At 44.9% G+C, this 27,380-nt stretch overlaps 1 protein-coding gene and 1 long non-coding RNA gene across 4 annotated transcripts in view; one reads left to right on the forward strand and one right to left on the reverse strand.

Annotated features, from left to right (window-relative positions):
• The window catches only part of SLC16A7 (solute carrier family 16 member 7), a 148,075-nt gene extending 143,551 nt beyond the window's left edge, over positions 1-4,524 (reverse strand). For 2 of the 3 annotated variants that reach the window (XM_073327956.1, XM_073327958.1), the window contains exon 1: positions 4,248-4,524. The gene's annotated coding sequence lies outside the window, so the exon portion shown is untranslated. Of the gene's footprint in view, positions 1-2,928; positions 3,179-4,247 lie in introns of those variants that run through there. The other variant, XM_073327960.1, reaches the window with a different exon arrangement.
• Positions 4,070-27,380, forward strand: part of LOC140905174 (uncharacterized) — a 111,277-nt gene continuing 87,966 nt past the window's right edge. The window contains exon 1 of the long non-coding RNA XR_012156780.1: positions 4,070-4,314. This is a non-coding gene — a long non-coding RNA (uncharacterized lncRNA). The remainder of the gene's footprint in view (positions 4,315-27,380) is intronic.

Raw genomic sequence — 27,380 nt, forward strand, 5'->3', positions numbered from 1 at the left:
GAGAGAGGAAGTTGGCAGATGGAGTTTCCTGTGACTGTGGGGCCGTTTTCCGATCCTCGGTCCATTCACGTATCCGGGCGGAGTTCCTCTGGGCGGCGTCCACCGACTCCCTTGATGCTTTTGAGGAGCGGTGGGTGCTGTCCGAGGCTCTCTGCTTGGTGCCCCCATCCGGCTCCTTTTGTTTTGACCCTTTGATTGGGGGAGAGAGTAAGGGACCCCAGCCCCAGCCATTGCTGCTGCGGACACTACCACCTTAGAGGGGTCCTTTCACATGTGGGTGCACGTGCCCCCCCCCGGTTGTCCACCCCACAGCCTGCCCCTTTTGTTGGGTGCTTTCAAAGGAGGGAATTGTTGGTGACACTCGCGCGTGGCGCCAGGTAACTCGAGGGGGTGGCAGACCTTGAGAGTCGAGGAAGCCCCCCGCCCTGGGCCCAGGCAAGCTTGAACACTTCCCTCCCCTGAAGCTAATGAGAAAACAATTGTGATTGGTTGCTGTGTTACACATTGCATATGCTGTTGTTTTGTTTTGTAAGTGTGTTATGCAAATAAAAAAATACCTTTTTTGCTTAAAAAAAAAATTACTCTCCTATAGCCATCTGGCCCGACCCTGTCAAAATAGCATTCCTATAACTCAATATATTTTCAAGTTCTAGGACAAGTATACATTGTATAACTAGAGACGTGTCTTTTATATTTTCAAATTGCATTAAGTTTGAGACTCATGTTATTCACTTGTTCATTAACTTTTCTCTTATGCACATTAAAATTGTATCAGTATTAGCATCATAACTGATCAATGTTTTACAAAATAGCAAAGCCAAGGGCTGAAGAACAACTTTGTGATGGAATGACCTACGATTCATCAATAAGCACAACCTTGCAATGGCATACAGGTAGCTAATGTAACTACCTAAACAATAAAATAAGATAAAGCTGAAAACAACTAAAAAACATATAATTGAAAAATTGATCTACTATTCTACATTAGCTAACCTGGAAAGATTAAGGTCCAGGAAATCCCTGCAAGTAATAATACTTCCCCCAGGATGAAACTCACTCAGCCTTCCACTTTGTCTTTTACCTTTCACCCTCTGATGTTTGTCATCCCTTTTTTAAGATTACATTTCCTCTTTAGCCTACCTATAACCCCTGAAGGCTATGATAAGAAAACAGAAGGGGGAAATGTAAAGGTGTATTTTGAAGGATAAATATGGGTGGAATGAACACAGATACTGGGTATTCTAGTAGAGCGACATTTTTATGATAAAGGAAATGACCTCTAACTAGGGGCAGTCCTGACAACTATTGCTTTTATTGTGGAAAACAGACAAGATAAAATCACTAAGATAAAAGCTCAATACTAAATTAAAACTACCACTAACTTCTCATACAGTTATTACTCCATACTAAGTTACACACTTAAGAGAAATGTCTAATTGAAAAAGCCATCTTCAACTCTCTTCTGATTAAACTGATTAAACTGATTTAATGGTCAGAGAAACTGCATTTATTCAGCATTCTTTATCAAAAACAATATCAGAAATCTTCAATATTAAAGAACTTTAATATGCAGTCTAGAACTAAAGGAGAGGGGAGAAGGTTCTCTTTTTTAAAAAAAGTATGAATCTTATTAATATTACCAAATATAACTAACTTAAACATAAACCATTTTCCTTTCCTTTATTGGCCCTCTCTTGTAATTTCTTCCTACTTTTTCTATCTGTCCAAAATATTTGCGTTTAAGCATGACCTTCATATGATTCAACTCTCTTTAGACCTGGGCTGGTATGTTGCTAGGCTTATCTGGTGTGCTGTTGAGTTTACAGCCCCACTCCTGCAAAGAAAGCTGTATGCACCTATTTCATTACTATTTGATAAGTAGCTTGAGCTACAGCAATACAAAGAATTACTATTAAGACCAGTGAAACATATATGGAAGGCTCCACAAGCCAGTGACCTCAGTTTGCTCAGATGTTTTAACCACACAGGTTTCCAACAATTATCTTAGTAAGATTCCTACTTCACCAATGGGCATGTGATGCACTCTGCATGTCTGAAATGTCCCTGCCAGAGATGTGAAAACTCAGGGGGACTCATTCCTATGTTGATATTATGCCTGGGACAGAGACTGAGGAGATAATGTGCCTTCTGGATACTAGGACTGCCGGGGACAGTTAAACCTAGCATGGTTTAGGGGTGGGCAGCTTCTTGACCTGATCTAAACTTGTGCTTCAGCTGTAACATTATATGAGCCATTCCAGGAGCCAGAAATAGCTGAGGCATGGCAGTGCCTCACTGATGCCCCATGTACCAGGGCACCCTGCAACAGAATCAGGGTGGTAGAGCAGGGCTAATTATGCTCCTCCTGCTAAGGAAGCCCCTTAAATTGGAAGCATTCCCTGAAGGAACTTTAGGACTACTTTGCACCCCTTGTATCTGGAAGTATGCTGAAGTATATGAAGTAGCTGCAGTAACAAAATGAACTCCCCCATGTCTACTTCTCCCTCTATACAGTGCCAGTGACACCGCTGGATCAATAAATATCATCCACCATAACCAACACCAGAATGATTGTAGTAGTAATCAGAGCAATACATAAGAGCTGCAGAGTCGGGAGACTTATTCTGGCCGAATTTTTCCACAGCTCAGGAGACAGATCTCTACTTCCTTCAGCCCCACCTCTCAGAATAATAAATTGATCGAGTTGTTGTTTTTAGAAGTTCCCACGTTTCCCTCTGGAGCCTTCCCCAGTGTGCAAGTGCCTTGGTTCAGTGAGCGCTAGACTCGGGCAGTCTCCGGGCGGCAGGCATCACCGCGACCCCTTGCCAGGCTTATGCTGAGTGAACTCAGCACTGCAGGGCTGGGTTCCAGGCGGCCCCAACTTCCCCTGAACGAACCAACCGGGCAATGCCGGGCGGCCGAGCCCACCTCCCCTCCCAGGCGCATCCGGTTCCCGTCCTCATCCTCCATTCCTCTCCAGCGGCCAGCCGCCGCCTCCGCGCCGCTTCCTATTGGCCACCGCAGGGTGCGCGGTAGGAGAGGGGCCGAAGCAGCCGCCACGCCCGCTGAGCATCGCCAGCCGCCGCCCGCGGGCGCGTCCCTGTCTGGCAGCTGCACCCCACGGCTCTGCCCCTGGGCAAGCCAGTTGCTGTAGGGCGCTGACGACGAGACGGGCCACGGCGGCCCGTGGTCTGCCCAGTAGCACGCCCAGCCTGGGGCAGCTCCAGCGCGGGGGAGGAGACGGGGGCCGGGCTGTGTGATGAGAGCGCCGAGGAGGCGCGTAGTGATGCTGCAGCGCAGACACAAAGGCGTGAGCCAAGCGCGCTCGCCTCCTCTCCCGCCGGCGCTGCCAAGCAGCGGTTCCCAACGCGGCTAGCGCCTCAGAATAAGGGGCAGTCACAGGAATGGCCCCGGCCTCGCGCTCAGAGACGCCTCCCCTGGGGGATGGAGCGGTCCCACCGGCAGCGCCCTACAGCGCGCCAGGGTGCGGCGCCGCGCAGCGGGGGCGGCTTCTGCGCTTCTCTCCGCGGCTCCGGAGACTGGCGGGGGGGGGGGGGGGCGCCGGGTGCCCAAGCCACCGCCACACGGGGGCACTTCAGCTTGCGGGGATGGGAGAGAGCACTGGCCGCCGCTCTTTGTGTGTGCCCGCGGCAGCGGCTGGCAGTGGGGCGGGGGGGAACCTGCAGCTCAAACAATCCAAGAGCAGCAGCAGTTGTAGTGGTGCCGTGTGTGTGTGTGTGTGTGTGTGTGTGGGAGAGAGAGAGAGACTGAGGCTGTCACGTGCTAGGGTACCCGCCCCTTGCCCACAATCCAAGGGCAGCAGCAACTGTGGTGTGCCCCTGGCGCAGTGACTGAGGCTGTGCTGGGATACCTGCCCCTTGCCCACAACCCAAGGGCAGCAGCTCGTGTGTGGGGGGCGGGGGGTTCTGTGGCAATGAGCGAGGCTGCTTGGGCATCCTCTCTCCGCACACAAGCCAATGCCAGCCGCTGTTTGTGCAGGGTGGGTGTCAGTAAGCGAGCCCACTGGGCCGCCTGCATCCCACTCACACCCCAGCGTCGGCAGCAGAGGCTCTGGAGCGCGTGTCTGAGAGCGACTCCCGGCCCGCTGCCCGCACGGCGGGGGCAGCAGCCGGCACGCACGATGGGCACGCACACTAGCCCGGGTGCTAGCCCCCTTCCCGCCCAGGCAAGCGCCGAGATAAGCGGCCGCCTCCGCCTCCTCCCTCCTGAGGGGTCGGTTACGTTACCTGGTCTCTAGCTGGGGCTCGGTGGGCTGGATCTAATCCCGCCGCCGGCTCCTCTCGCTGCCACTGGGTGAGTGGATTTATTTATTTATTTATTCACCATGACGTGTCCCCAGCAGCAGCAGCAGCAGCAGGAGGGAGCCCTTGTGTTTGTCTGGGGCAGGCGGCTGCCCCTGCTGCTCCCGGACCGGCTGCCGCTCGCGGCCCAAAGCACAAGGCGCCGGTTTCCCGGGGAATGGTGACAAAGGGGGTGTCGTTGCGGCCGCTACAGCAGCAGCCAGGTGGCTGGGCGGAGGCTGCTGCCGGAGACGCCTCCTGGGCTACCCAACCGGGCTCCTGGCCCTGCCTGATGGAACGGAAGGGGCGCCGAGGAGACCGAGAAGGCGGGGTGGGGGCGAGCGGGTGTCAGACCAGAGGGGCAGTAGTGGGGGGGGGAAGCGGGTGTCCGACCAGAGGGGCAGTAGTGGTGGGGGGAGGGGAGCGGGTGTCAGACCAGAGGGGCAGTAGTGGTGGGGGGAGGGGAGCGGGTGTCAGACCAGAGGGGCAGTAGTGGTGGGGGGAGGGGAGCGGGTGTCAGACCAGAGGGGCAGTAGTGGGAAGGGAGCGGGTGTCAGACCAAGGGGGCAGTAGTGGTGGGGGGAGGGGAGCAGTTGTCAGACCAGAGGGGCAGTAGTAGTGGGAGGGGAGCAGGTGTCCGACCAGAGGGGCAGTAGTGGGAAGGGAGTGGGTGTCAGACCAGAGGGGCAGTAGTAGTGGGAGGGGAGCAGGTGTCAGACCAGAGGGGCAGTAGTGGTGGGGGGAGGGGAGCGGGTGTCAGACCAGAGGGGCAGTAGTGGGAGGGGAGCAGGTGTCAGACCAGAGCTGCAGTAGTGGTGGGGGGAGGGGAGCGGGTGTCAGACCTGGGGCAGTAGTGGTGGGGGAGGGGAGCGGGTGTCAGACCAGAGGGGCAGTAGTGGGAGGGGAGCAGGTGTCAGACCAGAGCTGCAGTAGTGGTGGGGGGAGGGGAGCGGGTGTCCGACCAGAGGGGCAGTAGTGGGGGGGTGGGGAGCGGGTGTCAGACCAGAGGGGCAGTAGTGGTGGGGGGAGGGGAGCGGGTGTCAGACCAGAGGGGCAGTAGTGGTGGGGGGAGGGGAGCGGGTGTCCGACCAAAGGGGCAGTAGTGGGGGGGTGGGGAGCGGGTGTCAGACCTGGGGCAGTAGTGAGGGAGGGGAGCAGGTGTCATACCAGAGTGGCAGTAGTGGTGGGGGGAGGGGAGCGGGTGTCCGACCAGAGGGGCAGTAGTGGTGGGGGGAGGGGAGCGGGTGTCCGACCAAAGGGGCAGTAGTGGGGGGGTGGGGAGCGGGTGTCAGACCAGAGGGGCAGTAGTGGTGGGGGGAGGGGAGCGGGTGTCCGACCAAAGGGGCAGTAGTGGGGGGGTGGGGAGCGGGTGTCAGACCAGAGGGGCAGTAGTGGTGGGGGGAGGGGAGCGGGTGTCAGACCTGGGGCAGTAGTGAGGGAGGGGAGCAGGTGTCATACCAGAGTGGCAGTAGTGGTGGGGGGAGGGGAGCGGGTGTCCGACCAGAGGGGCAGTAGTGGTGGGGGGAGGGGAGCGGGTGTCCGACCAGAGGGGCAGTAGTGGTGGGGGGAGGGGAGCGGGTGTCAGACCAGAGGGGCAGTAGTGGGAAGGGAGCGGGTGTCAGACCAAGGGGGCAGTAGTGGTGGGGGGAGGGGAGCAGTTGTCAGACCAGAGGGGCAGTAGTAGTGGGAAGGGAGTGGGTGTCAGACCAGAGGGGCAGTAGTAGTGGGAGGGGAGCAGGTGTCAGACCAGAGGGGCAGTAGTGGTGGGGGAGGGGAGCGGGTGTCAGACCTGGGGCAGTAGTGAGGGAGGGGAGCGGGTGTCAGACCAGAGGGGCAGTAGTGGGAGGGGAGCGGGTGTCAGACCAGAGCTGCAGTAGTGGTGGGGGGAGGGGAGCGGGTGTCAGACCTGGGGCAGTAGTGAGGGAGGGGAGCAGGTGTCATACCAGAGTGGCAGTAGTGAGGGGAGAGCTTCCTCAACTTCCTAGATGCCCAGAGTCAACAGGCCTCCAAGATCAATTGACCTATGCACTCCTCCACTTGGGCAAGAGCTCCTGCCCCACACACAGACATACATGTAGTATCTACAGCAGGGGTGGGCAAACTTTTTGGCCTGAGGGCTACATTGGGGAATAGAAATTGTATGGCGAGCCATGAATGCTCACAAAATTGGGGTTGGGGTGTGGAGGGGTTAGGGCTCTGGTTGGGGGTGCAGGCTCTGGGGTGGGGCTGGGGATGAGTTTGGGGTGTAGGAGGGTGCTGTGAGCTGGCAGCGAGGGGTTTGGAGGGGGATCAGGGCTGAGGCAGGGGAGCAGGTTCCAGCAGGGCGTGCGGGCTCTGGGGTGGGGCTGGGGATGAGAGGTTTGGGGTGCAGGAGGGTGCTCCCTGCCGGTATCGAGGGGTTTGGAGAGTGGGAGGGAGATCAGGGCTAGAGCAGGGAGTTGGGGCGTGGGGAGAGGCTCGGGTGCAGGCTTCAAGCGACGCTAACCTCAAGCAGCTCCCGGAAGCAGTGGCATGTCCCTTCTTCGGCTCCTACTTGTGGAGCAGCCCCGACCCTTGGAGTGGGGCCATGCCGCGGCTTCCGGGAGCTGCATGGTGCAGCCCCTGACCCAGCGCCCCAGTGGGAGCTCGCGGGCCAGCTTAAAATGGCACTGTAGTTCACCCACCCCAATCTACAGGATAAGCTGAGACCCCCAACCTTTCAGTAAGCCTGGACCAAATAATTGTATGATGTGGTTTGGCTTTGTTTTTTTAAGGTGGAGAAGGAGAGGACAAGGGCACTTGTCCCATGAAGGCCTGTCAAGTGTGACACCTTTCACATGACACTCATGCATTTGGCAGGCAAAGTGTCAAACTCTCCCAGCCCTTATTATTACACGCCTGACACGTCCCAGTACATGATCCAGTTTTCAGCTGCTCATATCTTTGCAGCACTATAACCTTTAGGGCTGAAATTTTCCATGCCTGGTTGTCTGCGTCAGGCCGAAGTAGTTTGGAAAGTTTGGAAGCTAAAATGGTTCAGCTGTTTCTGAGAATGAGGTTACAGAAAAATTCATTATTTTACCTGTGCTAAAAATAAATTCTGATGACCTTTTCCTTGAAGAGCTTTACCATCTGCATACTTGGGGCCAGGACTTAGAAATTTGGCAATGCGGTGCCCTTTTTGATAGCGATGTGCCTTGTGCCATCATTATGAAAATTAGCCCAAATCTGGCCAAGTTATAAACTTCACTAAAAAAATCTCAAGTTCACATATGTTCAGCAGATGTTTGTTAGAGTGGCAGCTAAATTTTCTGAAGATTCCATCCTTAAGACAAGGGTCTTGTGGAAAAAATAATATGTAATCATATAATTAAAGACTGCATCATAATACAGATGCACAAAGGGGCCAAATTAAGGTGCTGGGAGCAATCTTGATTCTAGCATTTCCTAATTTTGTGTTAGACTTTGCAATCTTAATGTATTTTTATTGTAATTTTAAACTAAATTAAATATATATATTTAAAGGATATATTCCAAATATCCTTTATACTGGGGAAACTTGCACTGGGCTGGGAGCCAGAAGGTTTGGTCTCAATGACTGAATGCTGGTAATATTTCTGTACAGCTCACAGGTCTTATTACTGACCTCACATCTTCAGCTCCGGAGGCAGAAACGGTCATTCCACCATTTTACATATAAGAAAACAAAGGTTATACAAGGTCTGGCAGACCTGGGCATTGGCAAAGCTAGGAAGAGAACCCAGGTCTCTAACATTACAGCCTCAAGTCCATTCCACTCAACCTTTCAAAATAAATGTGCCAAAATCATGAGCTTAGTTATTCTGCTTCTAAACCACTGGACCACACTGCTTCCAGAGCCAGAAATAGAACCGAGAATCATATCCACCATTTCACTGCTGTCTCACAAATAAGAACATAAAAATGGCCATACTGGGTCAGACCAATGGTCCATCTAGCTCAGTATTCTGTTTTCCATCAGTGGCCAATGTCAGATGCATCAAAGGGAATGAACAGAACAGGGCAATTATCAAGTGATTCATCCCCTTTTCTTCTTTCCCAGCATCTGGCAGTCAGAGGCTTAGGGGCACCCAGAGCATGGGGTTATATCCCTGACCATCTTGGCTAATAGCCATTGGTGGACCTATCCTCCATAAACTTATCTAATTCTTTTTTGAACCCAGTTATGGTTCTGGCCTTCACAACATCGCTGGCAATGAGTTCCACAGGTTGACTGTATGTTTTGTGAAGAAGTACTTTCTTATATTTGTTTTAAACCTGCTGCCTATTAATTAGATGACCCCTTGTCAAAGTTCCCTCCCCACTCTGAACTCTAGGGTACAGATGTGGGGACCCACATGAAAGACCCCCTAAATTTACTTCTACCAGCTTAGGTTAAAACTTTCCCAAGGCACAAATTATTTGGCCTTGGAGGGTACGCTGCCCACACCAAGTGATTTAACAAAAAATCAGGGAAAGGACCACCTGGAGTTCCTGTTCCCCAAAATATCCTTCCAAGCCCTTACACTGCCTTTCCTGGGGAGGCTTGGGAATAATATCCTAACCAATTGGTTACAAAGTGATCACAGACCCAAACCCCTGGGTCTTAGGACAATAGAGAAATCAGTCAGGTTCTTAAAAGAAAGATTTTATTTTAAAAAAAGGTAAAAATCACCTCTGTAAAATCAGGATGGAAAATAACTTTACAGGGTAACAAAAGATTCAAAAACACAGCAGAACTTCCTCCAGGCTTAGTTTCAAAGTTACAATAAACAGGAATAAACCTCCCTCCAGCAAAGGAAAAATTCACAAGCAAAACAAAAGATAATCTAGCATGCCTTGCCTGGCTTTTTACTTACAATTTTTGTAATATGAGAGACTTTTAGGATGGTTTATAGGAGAAGGAGTTTTCTAACCTGATGCTTCTCTGCTTCCCAAGAGAATACACAAAACAAAGCCTTCCCCTCTCCCCCCCAAGATTTGAAATTATCTTGTTTCCCCATTGGTCCTTTTGGTCTGGTGCCAACCAGGCTATTTGAGCTTCTTAACCCCTTAAAGGGAAGGAGGAATTCTAGGCTACCCTTAGCTGTATGGTTATGACACCCGTGGTTCTTGTGTTATGTAAAGGGGTAAATAACACTTCCATAATCACTTTCTTCACAACATTCATGATTTTGTATACCTCTATCATATCGTTCCCTTAGTCGTCTCTTTTCCAAGATGAAAAGCCCCAGTCTTTTAAATCTCTCCTCATATAGAAGCTGTTCCATACCCTTCATCATTTTTGTTGCCCTTTTCTGTACCTTTTCCATTAGTAATATATATTTTTTGAGATGGGGTGACCAGAACTGCACAGAGTATTGTGAACATACCATCGATTTGTATAGTGTCATATTTACTGTCTCATTTTTTATCCCGGTCCTAATGGTTCCCAACATTGTTAGCTTTTTTGACTGCTGTTGCCCATTGAGCAGATGCTTTCAGAGAACTATTCGCAATTACTCCAAGATCTCCTTCTTGAGTGGTAACAGCTTATTTAGATCCCATCATTTTGTATGTAAAGTTGAGATTAGGCGTTCCAATATCATTACTTTGCATGTATCAATACTGAATTTTATCTGCCATGTTGCACAGTCACCCAGTTTTTTGAGATCTTTTTGTAACTCTTTGCAGTTTGCTTTGGTTTTAACTATCTTGAGTAATTTTGTGTCATCTGCAAACTTTGCCACCTCACTATTTACCCCTTGTCATAAATATAAAGGGAAGGGTAACCACCTTTCTGTATACAGTGCTATAAAATCCCTCCTGGCCAGAGGCAACATCCTGTTACCTGTAAAAGGTTAAGAAGCTCAGCTAACCTGGCTGGCACCTGACCCAAAGGACCAATAAGGGAACAAGATACTTTCAAATCTTGTGGGGGAAAATGCTTTTGTTTGTGCTCTTTGTTTACGTGTTTGTTCTCTCTTGGGACTGAGAGAGGCCAGGCAGAAATGCATCTTCTCCAACCCATCCTAATCCAAGTCTCCAATATTGCAGCCAGTATAGGTAAGCCAGGCAAGGTGGATTAGTTTATCCTTTGTTTTATGTGTATTTTCCCTGTGTTAAGAGGGAGGTTTATTCCTGTTTTCTGTAACTTTAAGGTTTTTCCCAGAGGGGGATCCTCTGTGTTTTGAATCTGAATACCCTGTAAAGTATTTTCCATCCTGATTTTACAGAGGTGATTCTTCTACCTTTCCTTTAATTCAAATTCTTCTTTTAAGAACCTGATTGATTTTTCATTGTTCTTAAGATCCAAGAGTTTCGGTCTGTGTTCACCTGTACAAATTGGTGAGGATTATTATCAAGCCTTCCCTAGGAAAGGGGGTTTAGGGTTTGGGGGGATATTTTGAGGAAAGACGTCTCCAAGTGGTCTCTTTCCCTGTTCTTTGTTTAAAACGCTTGATGGTGGCAGCATACTGTTCAAGGCCAAGGCAAAGTTTGTACCTTGGGGAAGTTTTTAACCTAAGCTGGTAAGAATAAGCTTAGGGGGTCTTTTATGCGGGCCCCACATCTGTACCCTAGAGTTCAGAGTGGGGAGGAACCCTAACACCCCTTTTTCAGATCATGTATGAATATGTTGAACAGTACTGATTCCAGTACAGATCTCTGGGGGACACTGCTATTTACCTCTCTCCATTCTGAAAACTGATCATTTATTCCCTCCTTTGTTTTCTGTCTTTTAAGCAGTTATTGATTCTTGGGAGGACATTTCCTCTTATCCCATGACAGTTTACTTTGCTTAAGAGTCTTTGGTGAGGGACATTGTCAAAGGCTTTCTGAAAGTCCAAGTACACTGTAACGGGTTCCCCCAGGGTGACACTTGGAACTGGGGTACCACTGAGACTGCCTGATCCAACAGCCTGGGCCGTTTCATTGTATTGATGAGGCAAGCCAGCCAGGCTTAGATTGCACTTAACCAGCATACAAAAAGGTAAGGACACACCCATCTGCAGCTTTACACACCAGATGCTGAGGTCAGCTAGAGAACTTCCCAGTACTCAAGTGCACACATCCCTCTGGAGTGCAAACCCAAAATTATACCATCTTGTGCTGCACAGCGTAAGCTCATGAAATTTGCCCTCTTCCTCAATGTGGAGAGAGACATGCAACAGCTTTTGCACCCCAGTTATGAATTCCACACTCTGGGTTTTAGATAAAACAAAAACAAGTTTATTAACTACAAAAGATAGATTTTACATGATTATAAGGGATAGCAAACAGATCAAAGTAGATTACCCAGCAAATAAAGCAAAACACAATCTAAGATTAATATACTAAATAAATTGGTTACAAGTGGCAAATTCTCACCCAAACTGATGTTTTAGGCAGATTGCAGAGACTTGCTTGCAGCTTAAAACTCCAGATATTCCTTTTACAGGCCAAACACCCTCTAGCCTGGGCTCAGCCCTTCCACCACAGCTCAGTCTTTTTGTTTCTTGGGTGTTTCCAGCAGCCTTCTTTCTTGGGTGGGGAGTTAGTGAAAAATGAACCCGATGATGTCATTCCTCTGCCTTAAATAGGCTTTGCATATGGCGGGAATCATTTGTCTCCCAGTTTGATTACCACCCCGGTCAGGGGAAAAACACTAATATTATTATGGAGTTCAGTACCAGGTAACTTGGTCACATGTCCCACATGTCCCATAACTCAGAGGCTGTTTGTAACGTTCTCAGGAAAGCTTCCCCGGTGGGAGATGAGCATCTTTTAATACCTGTTGTTCTCCCTAATGGTCCATTGACTTGTTTCCAGCCAGCCCGCTGGACTGATTGCATTCTGTCTGGTGAGTGTTCCCCATGTGTAAACAGAATTTGTAGTACAGATACGTACTCAATATTCAGATGCAGAAATGATACATGCATACAAGTAGTATAATCATATTCAGTAAATTATAACCTTTCCAATTATATCTCTCACATGCCTTATCTTGCACAAAATACATCATAATTATGCCATACTCATATCACAACAATATCTCTATGAAGAATATGGGGGCATACACTATATCCACTGGATCACCCTTCACGACCATGCCCTCAAAGAATTCTAATAGGTTGAGGAGGCATGATTTTCCTTTGCAAAAACCTTGTTGACTCTTCCCCAACATATCGTGTCCATCTATATATCTGATAATTGTGTTCTTTACTATCATTTCAATCAGTTTGCCTGGTACTGAAGCTAGGCTTGCTGGCCTGTAATTGCCAGAATCGCCTCTTGAGCCTTTTTAAAATATTGGTGTCACGTTAGCTATCCTCCAGTCATTTTGTATAGTTATATTACCATTGGCAAAGTATGTGTTGTGTCCCTCTCTGTGGATTGGTCCACACAGAGGATAACAGCCTAGTTCTGCTATTGATTTCTCCAAGTAGATTAAGCCTGTGCTGAGGTTCTTAAGACCCTTGGTTCAAACCCTACTGACCATCTTATAAGGAAAAAATTGTATATAAATAAAGGCTGTGTTATAATGGATATATACAAGGGAAGAATTATGATTGCATGGGGAATCTTATTTTTTTCCCTTTTCTAACTTTTCAGTTGCTTGATTTTAAAACCTTACTGTTTAATATAGTTTAATGTAACATATAAAATTCTCACAAATTAGTGAGAGAAGCCTGGAAAAATTGTAGCTGTTGAAATTATGTTGCTAAATGTGTTTAAATGTGGATAATGTGTTAATTTTGTTGTTGTATTTGTATTACATGCATTTTGGTTAAAGGGAGCTCTCCCTTTAGGAACAGAGTTGAAACTGAAATTATATGTATAAATGGAGTATGGGTAAAGGAATAGGGACTGTACTGTGGTTGAGGATGGGTGGATATTCTGTTTTGTGGCTGATGAGTGAGAAAGAAGGAGTTTTTTTTAATGAGTGGGGTTTTGAGAAACATTTAGATTTATTTTACAACTGGTATTAATATCATTAAACACAAGATATGTACACTAGAAACCTGAATGATGTGACCTTTTATTGTACCTTCATCCTCCCATCTCCATTTTCCTTCTTATTTATTTGTTGCTATCCACTGCTTTGTATTGTGTACTTAGACTGCAAGTTCTTCCAGGTAGGAACTATTTTATCATGTGTACAATACCTAACACAATGGGTCCTCATTGCAGATCGAGGCACTGCTGTTAGGTAAGGAAGCCTCTGAAAAATCCTGAGACATCTTGGAATTCTAGCAAAGATTGTTAATTTGATAAAAGTGTTATATGATGAGACTGTGTGCTGCTTCAGGATAGAGAGTGGAAACCTGGAATGGTTTAAGATTGTCACTGATATAAGGCAAGGTTGTGTGCTATCCCCACTTCTTTTCTGCATTGTCATTGACTTGCTGGTGAGAAGAGCCATGGCTGCTGCTGAAGACACTGGTATTGTATGGGCAAAATATAAGCTCTGAGAGCTAGACGTAGTCATACTGGATACCAGGTTGGGTGGAATGAAAAGACTCTTTATAAGTATACAAGCAGAAGCTGCTAAAGTGGAATTTTGCATCAGTATCCAGAAAAGTAAGATCATAGAGATATGAGAGAATGCTGTCAATTGTGGCAGATTTGAGATTGATCGAGAAGAGTATGAAAGAGTTGATGATTTTGTCTTTGAAGTACAATATCTGCTAATGGCCAGCTCACAAAGTGAAAGCCAGAATCGGAAAAGCCAGTGAATCATTTTCCTGTTTGTCAAATATCTGGAAAAGTAATAAGATACACCTATACACTAAAATGAGATTAAACAACACTTATTGTCTTCCCAACACTACACCTCAGAAATGTGGCAGATAGTGGAAGTCCATAATAGGAAGATGAATGCATTTCACCAGCTTTATTTAAGAAATACTTGGGCATTTATGGGTCAGCAGCCTGTGGACTCAACAGTCAGACAGAGATGGCTACTCCAAGGCAGATGGTAGGAAAAGAAGGCATAGAGGACAAAGAATGACTTATTGAAAGATGATTGAAAAGGATGCTGTTGTCATGGACATGACTTATGATGGAGTCAAGCACCTAGCTCTGGACAGACAACAGTGGGAAAAATGGGTTACCTCTAGATTCTAAGACTAAGTAAGGCTGACTTATATAAAGAGTCACTTTTAGTCATGTGATACTTGCTTTTCTTTCTGGAACAGGCTGAGTACCTCAGCATCTATTTATGACAATAATCAATACTCCTGGTGCTGCTAAAGTGGCTGGGTGTGTGGGGTTTCGGGGGGTGGAGGTGGGGGGGGCAGGGTTGGAAGTATACTCTAAAAACAGTCAACAAACTAGGAAGAAATGCCAGCCTGGCAGAATGCAATGAACAGGAAAAAATAAGCAATGATTGGTGGGAATGAGGGGAAAGAAACTTACACGTGGGGCCAATTATCTCAGTTACAGGCATGCCACCCCATTGATGTCAATGGGATTGCAATTATGTACATAAGGGCAGAAGCTGGCACTGTATCTTTCATAAAGGAGCCACCCTGTTTGAGTAAAAGGCAGCAGAACTGTACTTAGCCTGCTCTGATTGAGGGGATCATTTTAAACTGAACCTCATCCACAAAGCAGGGAGTAGGTATGTCAAAGCCTGATAGAGATGGGATGGGAGTGTGGATGGTGCCTAAAGAGTCCTAGACACTATTTGACTGTCCCCTTACCGGTGTTTAAAGACATAGTTGATTAGACTCAACTGAGAGTCACAGTTTCTGTTCAAAAAAAGAAAAGGAGTGCTTGTGGCACCTTAGAGACTAACAAATTTATTTGAGCATAAGCTTTCGTGAGCTATAGCTCACTTCATCGGATGCATTCAGTGAAAAATACAGTGGGGAGATTTTATATACACAGAGAACATGAAACAATGGATGTTACCATACACACTGTAATGAGAGTGATCAGGTAAGGTGAGCTGTTACCGGCAGAAGAGAGAAAAAAAGAAAAAAAAAACACTTTTGTAGTGATAATCAAGGTGGGCCATTTCCAGCAGTTGACAAGAACATGTGAGGAACAGTGTGTGTGTGGGGGGGGCAGGAATAAACACGGAGAAATAGTTTTATTTTGTGTAATGACACATCCACTCCCAGTCTTTGTTCAAGCGTAAGTTAAAGGTGTCCAGTTTGCAAATTAATTCCAGTTCAGAAGTCTCTCATTGGAGTCTGTTTTTTAAGGTTTTTTGTTGAAGAATTGCCACTTTTAGGGCTGTAATCAAGTGACTAGAGAGATTGAAGTGTTCTCCGACTGGTTTTGAATGCTATAATTCTTGACATCTGATTTGTGTCCATTTATTCTTTTACGTAGAGACTGTCCAGTTTGACCAATGTACATGGCAGAGGGGCATTGCTGTCACATGATGGCATATATCACATTGGTAGATGTGCAGGTGAACAAGCCTCTGATAGTATGGCTGATGTGATTAGGCCCTATGATGCTGTCCCCTCAATAGATATGTGGACACAGTTGGCAACGGGCTTTGTTGCATGGATAGGTTCCTGGGTTAGTGGTTCTGTTGTGTGGTGTGTGGTTGCTGGTGAGTATTTGCTTCAGGTTAGGGGGCTGTCTGTAATCAAGGTCTGGCCTGTCTCCCAAGATCTGTGAGAGTGATGGGTCGGTCCTTCAGGATAGCTTGTAGATTCTTGATGATGTGTTGGAGAGGTTTTAGTTGGGGGCTGAAGGTGATGGCTAGTGGCATTCTGTTATTTTCTTTGTTGGGCCTGTCTTGTAGCAGGTAATTTCTGGGTACTCTTCTGGCTCTGTCAATCTGTTTCTTCACTTCAGCAGGTGGGTATTGTAGTTGTAATAACGCTTGATAGAGATCTTGTAGGTGTTTGTCTCTGTCTGAGGGGTTGGAGCAAATGCAGTTGTATCGTAGAGCTTGGCTGTAGACAATGGATCGTGTGGTGTGGTCTGGATGAAAGCTGGAGGCATGTAGGTAAGTATAGCGGTCAGTAGGTTTCTGGTATAGGGTGGTGTTTATGTTTCAGTTTCTGTTCAGTGATTACCAGAGGTAAATCACTGACAAGCAGCTCTAGGGGCTATGCCTTAGACCTGGTGTAGGGACTAGTAGCGAAATGAAAGGAAATGCAGAGGTTGTACTGGCAGTGAGGTTTCCTGCTGCCCAGTTAAATCATTGTATTGTTAAGAGAATCCCCTAGAACCTTGGCCTTGTTGCTGCCAACTCCACCTGGCAGAAGGGTTACATAATTATTATGATAATTAGTCCCAAGGGTCTAGTTAAATCTTGTCCTAGGTCAATCTATTTTGTTGAGTTAAATTCATCCTGCAGTTTCATTTGACTACAACATTCTTCACTTCCACTTCTAAACTGTAATGCTGCCTTCTACCTGTCTCTACACAGAGGGGCTGGCTCTGCTCTTTAACCCCTGAGTGGCTGCATTTATGGTGGTTTATCTCAGTTACTCTAGATTTACACCTGTCCCAACTTTATCATGGTGGAAAGATATATATACACATACATTCATACGAGACACTTTATTTACTAAAGGGCTGCACACTTCATTGGTTATGGAGGTCAAACTGGGAGGAGCTGGAATACAGTCTCTACTCCCGAACATGTAGCAATTTTTCAGGACACTGCCACTAAATCTAAATTTTTATTGTGATGTCATCTAAGCCACTTCTCTCCTTCTCTTTGTTGTTTTATCAGCAGTTTCTTCTTAAAAGTGCCCATTTGGTGCTCCAGGCAGAGGAATCTCTCTGCTTGTAACACCAAGTGGACATCATTTAGATTAACTAAAACAGCTTTCACTGGACGAAGGTAAATGACCTTGCCTGAGCCAGGTATAGTGTGGCGGGAGCTCCAGTGCAAATCTTCAGTATCATTCCTACTCAGCCAGTATAACTCCTGATCTGCAGTATTTGCCCACTCCAGGCTTGAAATCCAACATACACCTGCCATTCTGTCAAAGCACCTCTATGCTGAACTGAAGTTTCATTTGCTGTCTCATTTCAACCAATGGGATTGAAGTATGCAAATGAATTGGAGGCAGAAAGTGCTACTTAGTTTACCTTAACTGATCTCTCTCATTATAGTGTGTATGGTAACACCCATTGTCTCATGTATAAATATCTTCTTACTGTATGTTCCATTCTATGCATCCGATGAAGTGGGCTGTAGCCCATGAAAGTTTATGCTCAGATAAATTTGTTAGTCTCTAAATTGCCACAAGTTCTCCTGTTCTTTCTACTTAGTTTAGTTACTGCTGATGTCACAATGTCACTTTCTCTGCAACATGAAATGAGCGCTGTGTGGAAGTCAGGCTTTTACAATGTTTTGGTTTTCTGATTGTCACCCAAATCAAGAGTTCTTCCCATTGATGCCCAGAATATTCCCTTAAAGTTTGGAATTGATCGGGCACAGTCTTCAAATGTTATGTTACAGAAAGAGAAATGCCACTGAGTTGAGTGGTAGGCATCACTTGACACAGACAATTATGTTATAGGTGTTCTAAGCAATTGATATACTGAAAGATCTCATGCCCTGGGTTATCCGGGTATACAGTGGCCCTGAAGCCAAAGTGTTAGAGCTAAATTCCCCCCTCAGTTACAACTAAAAATGTACTTAAGTCACTGGATTTGCACTGCCATATTATTTGGTATTTAGTTCAGTCCATTGCTGTAATTTTGAGAAGGAGACACTATTTTTCATATATATAGCTGTGATTCAACCTCTTGGTTAAGTTCAAAACTCAGCTTTAAATATAGAGCTTCAATTGGTGCTTCCACTCAGTGTGTGTGTTTGTGGATTAGACTGGCATAATTCATTTTAATATATAATTGACATTGATAATATCAATGTTTATTTTAAGCATTTTTTTAAAAAATATCTCTTTAAATTTTCACAGTTGTGGAAGGTTATGGGAGGGGTCAGACAATCACTAGTTATTGACAGTAGACATTGAAATTTTAAAATGTAAAGCTTTATAACCTTTAAATCACAAATTGTCAAAAATCGTATGTCAAAATGTTGAAAAATCCTTATACTCTAAGTTCTCAAGGAGCATTTTTCTTACTTTGCTTATCTGTAAATTTTGAGAATCATCAATGAAAATATTTTGTTGGTTGGTGCTTGGTGAAATCTACATTTACAAATAAAAATGTAGTCCTTCCAAACCTAATTATAGATGAGTAGTCCCATTGCTTTCAATTTAGCCTGGAATCATTGATCATACTCGAGAGAGATGTCTTGTAGGTGTATCAAGACTAAATGAATGTAAGTTTGGGATTAAAAGATTCTAAGACAAGTAATGGGATCCCTGTAGAATAAATTTTTCAGAACAGGTAAATGCAGCAGAAGTCAGGCCCACAGTGAACTTCTATGTGCATTTTGCTTGTTGACTGTATAGGTTACACTGATGAGCCAGAATTTGAATACTATTGTGAAATCCCTAAACAAATCCTATTTTAAGTAAAAAAGAATGCAGCATTTTACTTTGTCTTATGCCATGGTATTTGGTACCGTGAAGTACTGTCTGACGCGTGAATGGGTCTGAATCGTGATTCTGTAGGTAAATATTGTCCTGTTTAGAATAAAATAAATAAAACCACACAGAAGGGGAAATTACTGTCAAATGATACATTTCATCTTATGTCATCAAATCCACATGAAATTTAACCTGTGGGAGTGGTTTTATTTAGGTCAGTGTTCTATATCAGGAACAGGAAATGTTTATTCCAGATTCCATACAAACATGTTTTTACAGCTCTTGGAGGTGCAGAACACAGCACACTGCTTGTAACCACAGTAATAGACTTAAATGTGAAAAAAAAAGTGTTTCCTGCCTCACATAGAATTTGAGGCAGCTGCCAGTTGTCAGCTGAAGCAAGTAGACCATCAATAGAAGTATGGAAGATAAATAGAAAAGCAATCTAGAAACCCGGGAGACATAGTAAACCTCCTTCAGGTAGGTCACTCAAGTAGGTCACTGATCAACTCAATTCCACAACTCTGTGTTACATCTACTGCTGAAAGGACAGCAGCAGTTTTACTGTTCATGCCTGTCAGCTCTAGAATGATATTCAACATACTGTTGGAAATGCTGTTTGACATGTTCAATTACAAAAATCACTGACACAGTAAAGTGAAGAAGGATCATACCCATAAATGACATCTGACCAAAATCTCAATCACAGTGACCCCACACTCAATTATAGTTGATTGAATACAAAACAACACACAACCCAAGGCATACAAGTTTTATTATATGCATATTGTTAGTACAGCAATCACAAAAGAGTATTCATGTCACAGAAGTGTTACTGATGATGATCCTCAGAGGAGCACATGATATCATCTGTTCTTGGTGTAACTCGCATTCTTCTTCAGAGAGTTGGGTATAACTTCGTTTTTTCCCCAGTGTGAGCCACAAAAGCAAGAGGTTCTCCTTGATGATTAGAAGAATCTGATGGTATTAACTATACAGTTAAAAGAGTAATACAACATATATTCAATCACCATTCAAAATCTCTGACTATGAAGAACACTGATCTCACACATGCATTCTTAACAACTGAATCATTGATAAATAATCTTGCTGGATCATTAGATGGCATGACCGAGTTGTAGGGAAATAAAGTTAGGAGAGTTCTAATGAGAGTGAGTGCCAAAGAAAAGTCTGTAAATGGCCCCCTTCCAATAAAGAAGTGCGAGAATGAATCCATTGCCATCTGTCTTTATTTTGTTAATCCACTCAGGTGGACACCAAAAACTGGCTGAAGGTACTGAGATGTGAACACTTAATGGCAAAATTCTTTGGAGATGAACAAAAAATAAAAGACTACTGCCCGATTTGTTAGAAAGTGATTTTAAAAATCTATGTGTACAATAAAAAAGTTATGAATCATGTAGATTTATGCTGAAGGATGATAATCTGGAGATATATCAGTTAAATATATTTTAAATGTTAACCTGTGTCATTTTCTTGTTATTCAGAGGAAGAACACTTAACCAAAAATAGCATTGTATCTTATATCAGACACAATACAAATTAACAATTATGTAAGAGTATCTGGTGTTTAAAAAGACTTCATATGCTTTAATTACTTCCATATGTAGTTCCAAAGAGGATGGCATGTATAAAAAGTAACCCATTTACATACTCCAAATTGGGGAAAGTCCTAGTTGCTTACTGCCTATTGCTTTAAATGTATCTTTAATACAGTAACTCCACCGCCTGCTTTTTCCACTGCTTGCAGGAAGAGCAGCCCATTGCAGCTAGCTGGTGGGGGCTTGGAACCAGGGTGGACCGACAGCCCCCCTATCATCTCCCCATTCCCCTAGGTTCCCTGTATGGCAGACGCCCAGCAGGCTATCAATTGCTGGCAGTTTAGCTGTCCCTCCCCCCACTGCCATATGCTACTCCTGCCCTCTGCCTTGGAGCTGCTCCCCAAGCCTCCTGTTTGCTGGGGAGGGGGGAAGAAGAGGGGCTAATGTCAGGGTCTCCTCCTCCCTCCTGCTCCTGCACCCCGCTTACCCCAGCTTCCATAGAGCAGGGGGGGCACACGACAGGGCTTAGGATGGAGGGAGCTTCCTGGCAGTAGCTGCCATCTCAGCTTGCTTAAAAAGTTAAAGAAGAAGAATGCGAGTTACACCAAGAACAGATGATATCATGTGCTCCTCTGAGGATCATTATCAGTAACACTTCTGTGACATGAATACTCTTTTGTGATTGCTGTACTAACAACTTTTTAACTTAAAAAGGCAGTGTACTTAAGAGTGGGGTCAGCATACTTAAAGGAGCAATGCACGTCTCTCTCTCACACACAGGATGTGTGTCTCTGTCTGCCATGCTGTCTCCCCTCCCTCCATCCCTGCTGCCTTGTAGAGTGTGAGGCTACATTACCAACAATAAAGAAAAGGAGTACTTGTGGCACCTTAGAGACTAACCAATTTATTAGAGCATAAGCTTTCGTGAGCTACAGCTCACTTCCTCAGATGCTGTAGCTCACGAAAGCTTATGCTCTAATAGGTTAGTCTCTAAGGTGCCACAAGTACTCCTTTTCTTTTTGCGAATACAGACTAACACGGCTGTTACTCTGAAACCTGTCATTACCAACAATGAGTTAACCCTTGAGGGCTCAGCTGATTGCTAGTTCATCATTTAGCAGTAAGGCATCCCTTGGGAAATATCCCACCCTCTGACTTCATAGAATCATAGAATATCAGGGTTGGAAGGGACCTCAGGACATCATCTAGTCCAATCCACTGCACAAAGCAGGACCAATCTTCAGTTTTTGCCCCAGATCCCTAAATGGTCCCCTCAAGGATTGAACTCACAACCCTGGGTTTAGCAGGCCAATGCTCAAACCACATAGCTATCCCTCCCCCTCACCACCTCAACCAAGCTTCACAATCATCATCGCTGTGTACCAGTATTAAATTGTTTGTTTAAAACTTACACTGTGTGTGTGTGTGTGTGTATATATATATATATATATATATATATATATACACACAATATAGTCTTTTGTCTGGTGAAAAAACTTTCCCTGGAACCTAACCCCCACTATTTACATTAATTCTTATGGGGAAATTGGATTCGTTTAACATCGTTTCACTTAAAGTCGCATTTTTCAGGAACATAACTACAATGTTAAGCGAGGAGTTACTGTATACCCCTGAACAATAAATAAATACTATGTTTATGTACATTCATATTTTCAAATATTGACTAAAGATGTTTTATCCTAGACTTCTCATTGCATGACCAATTTAAATAAGCAAATGCCAAAAAATCAGAGTTAACATGAAAGTAGAAACCTTAATTTTTACATTATGCTGATATTTTGGGGGCTGATTCTCTGAATAAATCTTGCCAATTTATTCTTTTACGTAGAGACTGTCCAGTTTGACCAATGTACATGGCAGAGGGGCATTGCTGGCACATGATGTCATATTCATTTTCTTTGTTGGGCCTGTCCTGTAGTAGGAAAGAAAATAACAGAACACCACTAGCCATCACCTTCAGCCCCCAACTAAAACCTCTCCAACGTATCATCAAGGATCTACAACCTATCCTGAAGGACAACTCATCACTCTCACAGATCTTGGGAGCCAGGACAGTCCTTGCTTACAGACAGCCCCCCAACCTCAAGCAAATACTCACCAGCAACCACACACCACACAACAGAACCATGAACCCAGGAACCTATCCTTGCAACAAAGTCCATTGTCAACTGTGTCCACATATCTATTCAGGGGACACCATCATAGGGCCTAATCACATCAGCCACACTATCAGAGGCTCGTTCACCTGCACATCCACCAATGTGATATATGCCATCATGTGCCAGAAATGCCCCTCTGCCATGTTCATTGGTCAAACTGGACAGTCTCTACGTAAAAGAATAAATGGACACAAATCAGACGTCAAGAATTATAACATTCAAAAACCAGTTGGAGAACACTTCAATCTCTCTGGTCACTCGATTAGAGACCTAAAAGTGACAATTCTTCAACAAAAAAACTTCAGAAACAGACTCCAACGAGAGACTGCTGAATTGGAATTAATTTGCAAACTGGATACAATTAACTTAGGCTTGAATACAGACTGGGAGTGGATGGGTCATTACACAAAGTAAAACTATCCCCCCTCCTCCCACCCCACCCCCGGCTGTTCCTCAGATGTTCTTGTCAACTGCTGGAAATGGCCCACCTTGATTATCACTACAAAAGGTTTTCTCTCTTCCCCCCACCCCCCGGCTCTCCTGCTGGTATTAGCTCATCTTAAGTGATCACTTTCCTTACAGTGTGTATGGTAACACCCATTGTTTCATATTCTCTGTGTATATAAATCTCCCCACTGTATTTTCCACTGCATGCATCAGATGAAGTGAGCTGTAGCTCACGAAAGCTTATGCTCAAATAAATTTGTTAGTCTCTAAGGTGCCACAAGTACTCCTTTTCTTTTTGCTAACCTTTTTTGTACAGGAAAAAGTTGTTATTTTTTAAAATATGTCAGCATTCCAGCTAACTTTTTCTCCACTCAAAATATAAGCAAAAATTTCCAGCCATAGAAATTCTTTGCCCCAAAAGTGAATATTTTGTCAAAGCTACAAAGATTAGTAGTAATTGTTTTGTAATTTTAACCATTATAAGTCACTATAATGGTGAATCAAGATTACATATGTAACAGCTAAACATGAGAAAGTGGCATCAAGGGCTATTCCTGTGGTTTTTTTTATTTTCAGAATGATACTCTACATTTATACTCTGCTTAGAGTTGTAACAATATGTTTATACAAATTGTTGAGATACTTTATGATTAAACAGAGACCAAAACTACTCAAGAAGTAAAATCAAAGGTCTCTCTCCCTGTGCTCTGTCGCTGTAATTGACATCAGCAGAGACACTTCAGCAGGGTGTCCCAGTTTAATTGCAAGGAAGCTGATGGCAGGATGTTCTCTGAACTTTGGATCCCCTATTAGGGCTGGCCACAACACAGAATTTCCGTTCCATGGAAAATTCTAAACTTTCAACAACAGAAAGTTGCTCATTGGAACAAAATCTTGTGATTTTGAAGTTTCCTGTAGAATGGGGAGGGGGGGGTTCCAAATTTTTTTGTTTTGAAAAATTGAAGTGACATTCCATTTAGACTTCAAAAAAAAATGGATGAGAGTCCCCAAGCTTCCCAGAGGTCTGGCTGCCCACCTGGTGGGGTATGCAGCAGCTGGGAGCCTGTAAACCCTGACAGTCCCAGCTTGAGCCTGTGCTGCCGGGCTTCCAGCTGCATAGCAGGGAGTGTGGAAGCCCTGAGAGCCCTAGTGCTCATAGGGCTTCCAGGGTCACAGCTCAGAGGCAGCGTGCTGAGCAGAAGAGCTTTCAGAAAACTTGCCTAGATCCACTGGACAATCCAGTAAAACTGATACAGTCCCGGAAAAGATTTCAACAAATCACCATTTTCTGACAGAAAAACATTCTGTCAAAATGTCTGACTGGCTTTCTCTTTCATCCCTCTCTGCCTTGGTCTCTTGACATCTGAACACACTGTAAAGCGTATCTATCTGTCTAATCTTTTGGGGAAGGGACAATTGTGCTGCCAGTATGGATTTTTGTTTATTTTCAGCTTGGTCATTTTTTCCTAAAGGGGGTAAGTGAAATTATTGGATCTGCAATTAATAAGAATTATATGTATTTTAAATTGTCAGATGTGCCTTTATCCTAGGAAAGACCCTTTTCATTTTTAAGAAATCAAAGTAGATAAATAATGTCAGTGCAAGATATTAGGGTGAAACACTATGACTCCATATCAAGTGTCTTCCCTTTTTATTCCTCCTGACAACAGCAAAAGCTTTAACAAAGGAGTGTTTGCACATACACTAATCCAAACTCCTAATTAAGGTGAGCAAATTATTCTTTTGATGCACCCAATATCCTTGACTCATCAAGGTAACAAGTGGAATGATAAATCAACTCTCAAATTCAAAGTAACTTGGAATAAACGCTAATTAGGACATCTGCTATAAACAATCATTCTTCAAAGGGAACATTTAAATTTCTTATTCACTGCATTCAAAGTACAATAATATATAAAATGAATCATAGAGAGAGGAACTGTACATCTTGCCTCCATGTCTTTATTTAAATTCATGATTTTCCCCACAAGTCACTGGGTGATAATCACAATTTCCCCCCTCATAAAATAGTGGGCCAAATCTTCAGCTGATGTAAACTGATGTAGCTCCTTTGAAATGTGGCATATTTGGCTCACTATATTTTGCACACTTCAAACAAACAGTCTCAACCTTACATGAGTTTGTTTTCCTTAATGGTGAGGTCAAGAAAATGGAGTTTTCTTGTAATTTAAAAGTCACGAGTTTGTAAAAGAGATTTAAGATATAGCAAAATGTTTAAATTTTTCCTTCAGAAGAACCCCCAGAGGGTGAATTCTGGAGAAGAAATCTCTGTAAAATTCTTCCTTATGGAGTTTCCCCACATTGTTCCATTGTGAGGCATAACAGGAGTGGAGTTTAACCTCCCTTGTGGGGCAAGCGGCAGGCTACTCACCCAAACCCATTGCCTTCCAAGAGATATGCAGCAGGGTAGGGCATGTGCTCTGAAGTCCTGTGCCTCTGCAGGTGCTCTGGTGTCTGGCATCCTTCTGCCCCACTGCACCCTCCCTAATCTTTGGCAACATGGCTCTATTGAACCTGCACTACCAGGGACATGCCATGGCCACAGCAGCTGCCAGGACTCCTGGGGTGTGCTTTGTGAAAAACCTTCTGCCATGAAGATCTGTGGGGCTACGGATGATGTCCATCTGCCCAGTCCAAGGTCCACCCAGTCTTCTGCTTTCCTAGAGTTAATCCCAGATCTAAGGCTTTCCCTCTGCAACACCCAGCATGATGAGGTGCTACAGGCAATAAAACAGTTCATACTCCAGGACTGGCCACATTGCAAAGAGCAAATGCTAGAGGAGGTTACCCCCTACTACCAGGAGAGTGATTAGCTTCATGTGTGCAAGATGGGATTTTGTTTACAAATAACTGAGCATCAGTCCCAGCAGATTTAAAAGCTGACATCATGAGACAGATACATGCTTCACACCTGAGCCTGAGATGAGCAAGGGATGTATCTACTGGCCAGGCATGGATGCCCAACTGAGAGTGCACGTGAAATAGTTTTAGATGAACAATGAAAGGAAACTGTATAGCCTCATTAAATTTCAAACTCAACCCTGAGAAAAAGTCAAAACAGACCTGTTCACTGTTTTTTATATGACAGGAAGTATATGGTTATAGTAGATTATTAGTCCAATTTCTGGAATTGGACTGTCTGGAGGAAACTCAGGCAAGAACTGTGATCCAGAAATGAAGGCACATTTTTTGCAAGGTATGATATGCCCAACATGCTGTGCTCAGACAACAGGCCACAGTACAATGAGAAGAAATTAAACGATTCAATGCCAAATAGGAATTTGAGCGCAAGATGTCTTCTTTTGGGTATTCACAAAACAACAGGTAGGCAGAGTTTTCAATTAAAAGAGCCCAGGGTCTGATGGAAAAGGCAAAACAGACAGGAAGGGAGTCACTACATAGCAGTTTTGGACCATTGCAACATATCCTTCCAAAGGCCAGATAGTAGTCCAGCACAGAGATTTATGGGCTGGAGAACCAAGACCGACGACGGATGCTGCAGCCCTGCAGAGGAATGACGGACAGTACACAGGATCAGTTAAGAAAACATCAGCACAAACTGCAACAAAGAAACCAAGGACCTGAATCCACTGTGCACAGATGAGCAGGTCTTGATTCAACCAACAAATAGCCACACAAAGCAATGGCAAGAGGCAACCATCCAAGCTTCAGCAGGACACAGGTCATATGTGGCAGCTACAGACTCAAAACAGCCGTGGAAATTAAATCAAAGATAACTGTGTAGTAGTAGCAGACAGCTGGCACATCTGGACAGATGGACCGGGGCCATGATTAAGATCAGCCTGAGCCATCATCTGGCCTGATGTAGCAAAGTCAGAAAAAAGTAAGAATATTAGCAAGAGAGAGGACCAACAGGATGCCAATCAGCAGAACGAAGGCAGCAACGGGGTGGAGGCAAGTCTCCCATCAACAGCAAAAACACAAACAAGAAGTGGGAGACTGCTTTGAAGACCAGCACTCTTGAAGGACTATGTCTCTATGATGGGCTATGTACTAATAACCTGTGACCCCAACAGGTCAGAAAACATAACAGTAGTTGTTAAAAGGAAAGTGTAATTGTGATGGGTTGCCCCCCACTCCAGGGTGCCACCTGATACACTGGGGTCCTACTGAGCCCACCCATTCCACCAGCCTGGGCTCCCTCTCCCTGTCCTGCTGTGCCAAGCCTTCAAGCCTCCACTCAAACACTCACAGGTAGGTCCACACCCAGCTGCAAAAGGACACAGACACTGAGATCAGTTCCACGTGGGAAGACTCAGCTCGGGGATTGCCCGGCACTCAAGGGCACATCCCCTCTAGAATGTAAACCCAAAATTGTACTGTTTTGAACTGCACAGAAATCTATACAGCGTAAGCTCATGAAATATGCCCCCTCCCTCAATGTGGAGAAATATATGTACAGCTCCC

Source organism: Lepidochelys kempii, chromosome 1 (assembly GCF_965140265.1).
Source record: "Lepidochelys kempii isolate rLepKem1 chromosome 1, rLepKem1.hap2, whole genome shotgun sequence".
Taxonomy (NCBI): Eukaryota; Metazoa; Chordata; order Testudines; family Cheloniidae; genus Lepidochelys; species Lepidochelys kempii.